The sequence below is a fragment of the Rhinopithecus bieti genome, unplaced genomic scaffold, assembly GCF_001698545.2.
Source record: "Rhinopithecus bieti isolate Rb0 unplaced genomic scaffold, ASM169854v2 scaffold_19708, whole genome shotgun sequence".
Classification (NCBI taxonomy): domain Eukaryota; kingdom Metazoa; phylum Chordata; class Mammalia; order Primates; family Cercopithecidae; genus Rhinopithecus; species Rhinopithecus bieti.
In genome coordinates, this window is record NW_016810765.1 from 5,174,615 (window position 1) to 5,185,733 (window position 11,119).

General features: G+C 42.6%; 1 long non-coding RNA gene across 1 annotated transcript in view; it reads left to right on the forward strand.

Moving 5' to 3' along the window:
• The window catches only part of LOC108542632 (uncharacterized), a 72,652-nt gene that overhangs the window by 60,056 nt on the left and 1,477 nt on the right, over nt 1-11,119 (forward strand). The window contains exon 2 of the long non-coding RNA XR_001889318.1: nt 4,732-4,970. This is a non-coding gene — a long non-coding RNA (uncharacterized LOC108542632). The remainder of the gene's footprint in view (nt 1-4,731; nt 4,971-11,119) is intronic.

Below are 11,119 nucleotides of genomic sequence, written 5' to 3' on the forward strand. Positions count from 1 at the left end.
GCTGTACTTACTTGGACTATAAACCAGAGATGAACTTAAAATTCATATCTTGGCCAGGCACGGTGGCTCACACCTGTAATCCCAGTACTTTAGGGGGCCAAGGGAGGCAGATCACCTGAGGTCAGGAGTTCAAGACCACCCTGGCTAACATGGTGGAACCCCATCTCTACTGAAAATACAAAAATTAGCCAGACTTGGTGGCGGGCTCCTGTAGTCCCAGTTACTTGGGAGACTGAGGCAGGAGAATCGCTTGAACCTGGGAGGTGGAGGTTGAAATAAGCTGAGATTGTGCCATTGCACGCCAGCCTGGGCAACACAGTGAGACTCCATCTCAAAAAAAACAAAAACAAAAAACAAAACAAAACAAAACAAAAAAAACATTATTTTTCAGCAAGTTCCTTGGGTATTACATTAATGTTTATATAAATTAAATTTCTTTTCATAACAGCACCCATTCATTAGGTGAGAGTGGATGTCTAAGGAAGAAATAAATAACAGCCTGGTGGGACAGGCAGGAAATGCAGGACGAGGAGTGTAATGTGGGTGCTTCAGTTTTCTCATAATTGATAGGACAAAAGTGAGACATCAAAAAATTTTTTCTTTTAATTACAGGAAAAAAAGCCCGCACAGAGACGTTAGACAACTGCTTTCAGATCTGATCAACTGTAATCTAATTTTTCTTTTCTTTCTTCCTCTTGAGCCAAGGGGTTTTGTTTTTTGTTTTAAAATATTGAAGTGGTTTGAAAGATGGGAAGGCAGTTGTGCTAAATTTTCTATTATTAGCATCGAAGTGATAACAGCTTTCTTACCCCTTGGGAGAAGAGGTGGCAGTTGGAAGCCGAGGAACGCTCAGTGCTGTGTCGGCACACTTTTCACCAAAACAAAAAATACGGAATAAGAATATCTGCCTGTAATAAAATAATGAATCTGTTACTTTTTCTCAGTATGAAGTGAGGGTGAAATATACACATATTGTTAGGCAAAAGAGAGCACCACAAAATCGGTGGAGTTTTAAACCCTCCCTCTCCTGTCCGGTGGACACCAGGACTGCTTGGCTGCAACCCTCTGTCTTCTCAAGGTTCCAAGGGCAAGCAGCACTGTCTCCCCAGTGTGTTTTTCACCAGTCGCTTGCTTTGGGATCTTGATTTCTTGCGTTTTATTTTGGCCTGACAAAATCCTTCACTAAGCTACAGAATGCAGAGAGTGCATACCAGGGGTGAGTTGCCAACATAAGGCTTAGTCAGTAAGGTGCAGGAGGAGGCATTTGATATACATTTCCCTCCTCTTCACCAAACACTTGGGCAGCACTCAAGCAAGAATTGTATTCTATTTACGGTCATCTTGCTTATGATGAAAATTATATGTTTCATCCCAAGCAACAATAAAAAAAATTACTTTGAAACCTCTCACTGGCACTTCTAATGAATACAATAAATAGAAGAATATGCTCATCAAAAATTGTTCTCCTTTTCTCCATGATGAACCCAATAAATATTTCATTAGAAGAAGGGTTTAGCTTCTCATGTGAATTGTGAAATCTCTTGGGTTATATTAAGGCTGTAAATGTAGTTCAAAGCAGCTCAGAGTCTCGCTTTAGGGGATGGGTGCTTTTTATTTTTTATCCTTTCCCTAGAGGGTCTGATTAGCCCAGAGCTCATTTGGTGCAATAATGGAACAGGAAATTTTCTACGAGCGACTGCAACAGAATTCCAGTTGAGAGTTTGCTACCTTGGGAGAATCAGGCCATTCTCATATCTGCTGGGGAAATGCATGCTCCCCAAGAGAAAGGAATTGGAAAAATAAATTCTTCTGACAAGTGGAGAACTTCTGCTGCAGAATGTTCCTGAACCTTGCCAGAGGGGGAGATTTTATCTTCCTGATCAGATTGCCCTAGCATTTTCCCTTCTTCCTTTAAAATTTTGTGTTTTTATTTTATTTATTTTGTTTTAACATAAGAGAACTGAAAGGTCTATGCTCTAATGTGCATTCTTCTAAACTGAAGGGTTTGTCATTTCAGTTCTGAACACCGATTTCTGTCACTTTGGCCAACACGAAGGAAGAGATACATTTCTTTTCCTCCCTGACACCTTCGATGACATGATACACAAATGGCGGACTATGTAATAGTTTAACCAAGCCTGATCTTTCTGCCTGGGGTACTTACAGCACTTAAAGCCTCAGTGAGTCTTTACTTATTTATTTATTTTTTAGATCACTCAAGTAGAGAAACCATGGTATGTAAAATTCACCTAACTTTTAAGTCTTTTACATGGAGATTTCATTTTTTTCTTATTGCTGACCAACTATCCCCACAAGCTAAAGTGGTAGAGTTCTTGTTAGAAGGAGAGTCTGCAAATGTTTTAATTATCATTTTTTCCTTCATTAATGTCTGGGGTTTTTGTATGACCTCTCCTTTATCAGGGCACTGTGCGGAGGAGAAATTGCATGCCCTTCAGTCTTCAGGGTGATCTATTGGTTTTGTCACTTTGATTATTTTCTTTCCCGAGTACTACACAGCATACCTTTTCTGCTGGATTCAGCTAAATTCATTCCCCTCTGGTTCACTGTGTTGAAGGTGATGTGATGTACCAGGGATCTTGCTCGAAGCCAGTGCTAGACTTCTTAAGAGGACTTGAGCACCTCTTGAATGACATAGGAATTCCTCTGACACCACTGCCATGGTGATTCTTTTAGGACAAGGACATGCCATTTTTTTTTCTTCTTTTTCTTTCCTAGTATATCCAGGCAGGATTTAATATGGAGATGGATGAGTAGACAGAAAGGAAGATGAGGCAGGTCTTACAGATCTGTCTTTTAAATTAACAAAAGCTACAAAAACATTAAGAATTAAGCTACATTTGAAGAGGCCTCAGGAGAAATCTGTTAGTCTCCCAGACCCAATGGCATTTAAATGTCACAAAGACAAAGCCATGAAGTGTCCAATTGGTCATGAACTTCATCACAAAGTGTGGAAACAAAGAGGATGAAACAATAGGAAGGCCTTAACCAATTTAGATGTTGTCAAAGAGCATTCTTAGAAGCCCTGTCTGAAAGATACTAGTTTTGCCTAATGCCAATTATTACCTAATTCCAACTGAGATTGAATTTCAGACTGTGAGTAGTAAAGGTGAGAGGAGGAGTGGAGACTGGTGGTCGGTGGGGTTGAGAGGTGGAAGCTGCTGGCCATTGGGAAACAGATGTTGCAATTTTTAATGGGTTGGTCAATGTCATTGACAAGATGGCATTTGATTAAGGCCTTGAAGGAGAGTTTCAAGTCAGCCTTATAGAATCTTCGGAATGGAGACAAATCTGGTCAAAGACCATGAGGTAAGGGTGTGCCTGGTTGAGTTTGAAGAAAACTGAGGAAGTCAAATTTCATGGAATGTTGCTATAAAGGGGAACTAGAGGATAATATAGGGGTAAGGAAGGGGTTCTTTATAAGACACTTGACACTGATGGGCATGACCCAATAGAGAGGAAGAAATTCTTGATGTAGGGAGAGCAATGGGAGAGGAGAAGTTTCAGGAGTCAGGTTTATGTGAGAGAGAGGAGATGGAATCTAGGAAGCATGTGAAGCATTGGCTTTAGGGAGAAGCTTTGACAGTTCAGCTGCAGCGGCAGGAGGGAAGGACAAACATATGGACACTGTTCCCAGTAAGGAAGGAGATTCAGGGTCAGGAGCTTGGGAAGCTCTTTTCTGATGTGTGTATGTGTGAGTGTGCATGAGTGCAAGTTAAGTCATCAGTGGAGAGTAAGGATGGAAAATATGTGTTGGAAGTTTGAGAAGAAAGAAAACGTCATGAAATAATCATCTAGGGCAGTGGTTATCAATGTGTGGTCCAGATTAGCAGGGTCAGCATCATCTGGGAACTTGTTCAAAATGCAGTTTCTTAAGTCCACCTTAGATTGATTCAGACACTTCAGGGGTCAGGACCCAGCAATCTGAGTTTCCACACATCCTCCAGATGATTCTGTGGCAGTCTCAAGTTTGAAAATCACCAGTTTAGGGTAACAGGAGAATGAATGGATTATGGAAATATTGAATGATTGATGGGCAGAGCTCGAGACGTTTTTGAAGGTAGGGATTATCAACTTAAAATGAGATCAGTCAGCAAGCTGTGTGGCTTTCTCCAGCTCTGGCCATCTGTGTTGGTGTGCAGAGTAAACCAAGTTGATCTAACCTGGCCTGGGGTCTTGTTAATCTTCTTAACAAGATTGTTAAGAATGTATGCAAGAGTGTGAGATGATGGACCATCAGATCTAATCTAGGCCGGGGAGAAAATTGAGGGACCAAGAAAAGCTTAAGTAGTCAATGGCTAATAGCTCCTAGTGGGGTCAGGGTTTCTTGGAGTTGGGACATTGGTGAGAGTGAGCTGGAAAGACAGAATGGTTGAAATTGTAATTATGGATGGCTTTGCTGGTAATGATAAGGCCAGAGTATAGCCTTTGGAGAGAGTGGTTGAGGCAGGGTGGAAAATGTGAGAGTTGGAAAAGAGGGCCTCGAAAAACCGAGAGTCTAGGACATTGGAAAGATCATATATATATGGATATTGAAATTACCAAATATGTTGGAGAAGTGGTGGTGAGTTGGGTGCTAAAATCTTCAAGGAATTAGGGGAGTGACCTGTGGGTCTGTAGATAACAGTAGTAAACTAAAATGGTGATTGATAAGGACTAATCACATAGTATTAAAAGTTGAAAACTTTGTGTTGTTATTTGTTCTTGTGGTAGGAAAAAAGGATGTTCAAGTGGCAGTATGAAAGCAGAACACCTGCCCCTACCTCCAGATCTGGCATTACGAGAACCTTGCAAGATACCACAGCTACCATTTTCAGACGGCAGGGTAAAAGCAAGTGGTTTCCTGAGAGTCTGTCCATTTACAGCAAGAAGTGAAAAAAAGTTCTGAGAAGAAGTACGGAGAAGCTAACAATTGAGCATGACTTCTAGAAGACAGTGTGGACTGGTTTCAGGTATTTGGGATGAATGGCAGAGTGGATGAGAAAAGGGAGACTATAGAGATGACTGATAAAAGAGAGACTATAGATATAAGAGGCCGGGAAGATCAGAGTTGATTGGGAGCTGCAGGCTCCTTGTGAAGTTTGATGTACATGAGAGAATGGCAAAACGAGATTTGCCTTGATGTTCGCAATGTAAGCACTGAGGAGAAGGCTGGGAGTGTTGCAGGGCAGTGAGTGATGGGGTCTTGCTGGGAGTGCTCTGAGGCTTTCTCTTTATTCCTGACAGTGGTGATGTGGGGCCATGGATGGCAGTCTTATCCTGCTTGGAAATCTCGGAGAGGTGTGGAGACCAGGGAAGGTTAATCTTTTTCAGTTGGATGTGTGGATGGCTCTTCAATCGAGTAGATTTTGAAAGTGTGCAATGGAAAATGGTGTTAGAAATGAGTTGAGGAGTAGATGAGTCAAGGCTACTCTAATTTCAATGTCCCAAACCATGCCCAGCTCAAAAGTCACAGGGTGGTAATAATAGTTCCACTTTTCTATTCTTGTTATCGTTAAGCCTCAGAAATAAATCAAAGTGGGGGCCTGTTTTCAACATATCAAAAGCAGCTGAATTTGTGTCCATTTATGCTTTCATTGTTGTGAGATCAAGCAGTTGCACCTCAAGTGCATTCACTGGTATAATTTCTAGGAGGAAAGACAGCTTCATTCCACGTTGGTGCCCCACTCATCCTCCCAGCATGTTTCATACAAAGAGACATCTGGTTTGCAGAGATGCTCTTAGGAACCAGCATGGTTTGGTGGCTTGAGCACAGGTCCTGGGTGTGAGGAGTGTGCCAAGGATGCAATAGTGCATAGTTTTCTGGGGATGCACACCTGGACTGCAGAGAGGGGGCTACCAAAAAGCAATTGGCTGGGATGCCAAATACTTTCAGAACAGCTAGCTCCAGTGGAAACCTCTTCAACCCTGGCAAGAATTCCAAGTTTTGAGAGCTGTGCACACTCAATTTTCACACTGTATGTGAGCCACTGCTTTGTGTGGAAATGCTTGAATGCAAGTAGGATTCTTGTAATGTGTCCTTAGTGGCATAATATTGCATGCAGAGCTACAGGCTTTAATGCACTTCTCCCTCACAGCTAGGCTTAATAAGTGGCAGGAGAATGGCCTGATGCAAAAATTAATACTTTTTAATGAGTCAAGATTGATTCTAGAATTTAAAGAAGTATTCTATGTTTTCAAAGAAATAGGTAATGGAGAACAGTCTATCGGCAATTTTGAATATCTGCAGAGCTAGAGGGATGATGGAAAGAGATTTGCTTCTTTAAGGGCTGTATTAAAAATGAAACGATACTGTATAATTCCAATTTTATGACTTTCTGGAAAAGACAAAACCATGAAGACAGTAGAAGGGTCCGTGGTTGCCAGGGGGTTTGGGGTTGGGGGTTAGGGTTGCATAGGTGAGGCACAGATAACTTTTAAAGTAGTGAAAATACTCTGCAGGATACTGTAATTACACAAATGTATAATGAATATGTGTCATTATGCATTTGCCCAAGCCCATGAAATGTACAACAGCAAGAGCGAACCCTGTTGTATACTTATGAACTTTGGGTGATGTGATGTGTCAGTGTAGGTTCGTCAGTTACAACAAATGTACTGCTCTGGTGGAGGATGATGATAATGGGGGAGGTTGTATTCACATTATGGGGGCAAGGGATATATTGGATATTTCTGTATCTTCCTTTCAATTTTGCTATGAACCTAGAATTGGTCTAAAAAAAGTCATAAAAAACATAAAACCCTTTGAATCTTTAAGATCTCTTTCTCACCTGCTTCCTCTTCTATTACTGTAACTATTAACCACTGTGAACAGTTTCATTAATAGGAACAGCTTTTGGCAACCTGTCCCTGGTGATGAACATTTAGGTGGATTTTATTTTGTGGTTACTACAGCAAAACTGCAGTGGACTTTGTGCAGATGTATTTTTGTGTGCTAAGGCAAATCTATCTCCGGGTTAACCGCCTAAAAGTATAATTTCTGGTTTAAAGAATGTACGTGTATATTTTTGGTTAGATAAATAAGGCATTTTATTTTAGGTTCACAGTGTTCCAGCAAACCAATAAGTAAACGATGCATTAAAAAATGTAAAACTAGGTAAAGGAAAAGATAAGCGGCAGGGAAAAAATATAATGGGTTAATAAACAAATGAAAAGATACACAATCTTACTCATCACTGAAGAAATGAAAATTAAAACAGGATATCATTTTACTCGTAAAACTGATAAATATTTATGAGTTTGATCCCACATGGCATTGGTGAGAGGGTGGGAACCCAGCATACGCGTGCCTTCCTGATGGTGGTGTGAACAATCTCGCTTGTTTTGGAAGGCACTTCAGCAAGAATTTTGCCAGTGTTTTAACTTTCTAATGCCCTGCAACTTGGCCTGGAGCTACACTCTGCTCGCTAGATCAGAGGAAGATCTTCTTTGGGCACCAATGATAGTTTATTTTTCAGTTTGGAAAGCTGTCTGACTTACCTCATTATGAATCAATGTATCTGTTTAACTCTGAAGGCAAAGGCAATTTTGTTTCATTCATTTAATAGATATTTGTTGGGCATCTGCTTTGTGCCTGTGGGAACACAGTAGCGACCAGTGGGCATGGCAGGCAAGGCCTTTGCTCTCAAAGAATTTTTGTTTTGATGGAGGAAGGCAGGCAACAAGCAAACATACAGATATATGATCAATAGCAGGAGAGAGCAAGTACTGTGGTGGAATCAAAACAGGCGAAGTGATGGCAAGTGGCTGTGGGATATTGGGATCAGTGACCAGAGGGTCACTCCAGAGTTACGACATTCAAGCTAAATGGTAAATGGCAAGAGAGAGCTGGCCATGCCAAGACCTGGAGAGGTCCTACAAGCAGAGGGTACAGCATGGCCAAAGGTCCTGGGGGGCAGGAAGCCAGTGTTAGGGACTGAATTGTGTTCTCCCAAAATTCATATGTTCAAGCCCTGATCTTCAATGTGACTGTATTTGGAGACAGGGCCTTTAAAGTGGTAAAGTGTTCTGAGGTCATAAAGGTGGGGCCCTAATCCAGTAGAACAGGTGTCCCTATAGGAAGACGCCCAGGGATGTATGTGCACAGAGGAAAGACCCTGTGAGGAGACTAAACTTGCAGCCACCTTGACATGGATGTCCGGGCTCCAGAACTGTGAGAAAATAAGCACCTATTGTTTGAACCACACAGTCTGTGGCATTTAATAAGCACCTATTGTTTGAACCACATGTTCCGTGGTATTTAATAAGCACCTATTGTTTGAACCACACAGTCTGTGGTATTTAATAAGCACCTATTGTTTGAACCACACAGTCCGTGGTATTTAATAAGCACCTATTGTTTGAACCACACAGTCTGTGGTATTTAGTAAGCGCCTATTGTGTGAACCACACAGTCCATGGTATTTAATAAGCACCTATTGTGTGAACCACACAGTCCATGGTATTTTGTTAATCAGCCTGAACTGATTAAGGCAACCAGTGTGGCTGAAGCCACGTGACCACGAGGTACCAGAAGGCTGGAATGAGCAGGACTTTGAGGGTTGTCGGAAAGATACTGGATGTGGTTTTCAGTGTGATGGGACACTACGGGGGCAGAGGTTAAGTTTAGAATTCTCACTCTACTTGCTGTGAGGAGAATGGAATGAAATGGGCAAATAGGAAGAAGGAAGGATAATGAGGAGGCCTTATCTTATAGAAGTCCAAAAGAGGTTGGGCATGGTGGCTCATGCCTGTAATCGCAGCACTTTGGGAGGCCGAGGTGGGCAGATCACCTGAGGTCAGGAGTTCGAGACCAGCCTGGACAACATGGTGAAATCCCATCTCTACTAAAAATACAAAAAAATCACCCAGGCCTGGTGGCACATACCTGTGATCCCAGCTACTCGGGAGGCTGAGGTAGGAGAATTGCTTGAACCCAGGAGGCAGAGGTTGCAGTGAGCCAAGAAGGTGCCGTTGCACTCCAGACTGGGAGACAGAGTGAGACTCCATCTCAAAAAAAAAAAAAAGTCCAAAAGAGAAAACAGACGATGGTGGTAGCTAGGGTGGCAAGAAAGAGACAGAGAGGGCTGGGTGAATCTGGAATATAATGTGGTGGATGAGAGGGAAGCCTTGGGGACCTCTACCCAGTGGTGCACTCAGGAAGGGCGGTGGGCGTGGTCTGTCCTGGTGCCTGCAATAGGGGGTGCATTGTCTGGAGAGAATTTAAAGGCAATGGTAGTACTGACTCAGAGTCCTCTGCTTCATATTATCATCATGCTCTGACACTTCTAGACAATGTTTGGGATAGAACATTCCTCAACATGAACATGGACATCTCCTATCATCTCCCAGTACCCACCATCTCACTCCCTTGGCCCAGACGCTGGGGTAGAAGTGTGAGTCCAGTAACTGCACCCACTAGTGCTGGGAGGCAAACTGAGGTTCTCAAATTCTCACCTATTAGGCTACTGACTTCCTCTCCATCCCTAAAGGGTGAGTGGAGGAAAAACAAAGTCTCTCCTGCCAACGCCTCCCCTCATGGTGAGACAGCATGAGCACAAACAGGTCGAGAGGCGGCCAGGTGTTCCCAAATTCTCCTCAGCTTTCTGTTCTCTCTCAAACCTTTGGACTGATGGTCAAACGTATGATCAGCCAAGGACACAGCTGTCCCCAGAGAGAAGGGGTCAGCAGCGCCAGGGCCACTCTGCTCCTTCTCCTGGGCCACTGCCCAATACCTGACAAGACTCTGAGGACTGTCTCCTGGCCCTAGAGTGCCATGCAGTTCAGTTCAGTTTTTACTCCAGCAGAATAGAGAAGAGTAACAAAAGGATGTTAACTTATTTCAAAGGCCAAGCTGAATTTTAGGCTGAGTTCATTCCTCAGCCAATACTCAGACGCACTAACCAAAATAGCTTATCCAAGATTAGGGACTGGATCAAAATAATGCAATATTGATTCCCCAATATCAAGAATAGATAACTTGCTTCCCTACTAAAGTCCTAGAAGAAATTAGAACTCAAAAGTGAAATAAAAATGGAACTCCCCTTTCCCTTGTCAACCAAAGATGTATAATTCTAAAATACCTTCCTCCTCCATCTCCCATTCTGCTCAGAGTCAGTCTTGCCTGGCTGTTGCAGGCTGCTCTGATTTCTAGGGAAGTGCTGCAGCTGCTGTATCCTCCTAAGAGTAGATTCAGCCAACCCCAGAGCTCCAGTGTGTCCCAGGTTCCCAAAGGGTCAAAAAGTCACCCTGACTCATAAGATGATTGATCAGAGCATCAGACCTGTACAAACACCATTTATACATAATCCCCACAGCAAAAGCATTTCACAAATAGGAGCGATGTTCCCCTCTTACTTTAGCCAGCAATGGATCAAAGCAGAGAGTTGGTGTTGTTATGTGGAGGAAGTAGCACAGAGGAAAAAAAAAAAAGTATGAAAGGAAAAATCATCTTGTCTTTGGATTTGCCTGTGTGCCAGTTACTCTATGCCAGCTGTCTGGAGTGTACAACATGTTCACTTAAACTCAATTGGAAAAATTTTCCATCATGAGGTTCAACATACTGCCATATGCTCCTACCAGAGCCTTCCATAAGGCCAAAGCTTCCTCGCCTGAGCCGCTGCTGAGAACTTTCTCTTTCCGAATCCTGAGAAGTGAAGACCTCTGCCTGCCATGTGCTTCTTTTCTCAAACTTGCAGTAACTGTGGATTTCTTTAGCTCATTCTGGCTGACATAACCCCCCCCAACATGTGATTCAGTGGTCCCTGAGAAATAAGAACCCCAAAAGCTTTTCCTTTTTCCAATTTTTTTTCTTAGTTCCCCCAGGCTTAGAGTAAATTTAGCTGCCCAAGAGGCAGCGCAAAATCCCTTGTCAACCACCCATGTCCTGATACATTAAATCCACAGCAATGAACGAAGGGGAACAACTAAGCAAGTAACTTTGCCTCTCACTTGCTCAACTCTGCAAACATCTCATCCATGTCAATTCTCCAACATTTGAATGTTTCTAGGCCCTTTGAGATGAGTCTTCTTTAACTCTATTAAAGGCCTTTTTGTTTCCCCTTCCTTCCTTCCTTCCTTCCTTCCTTCCTTCCTTCCTTCCTTCCTTCCTTCCTCCCTCCCT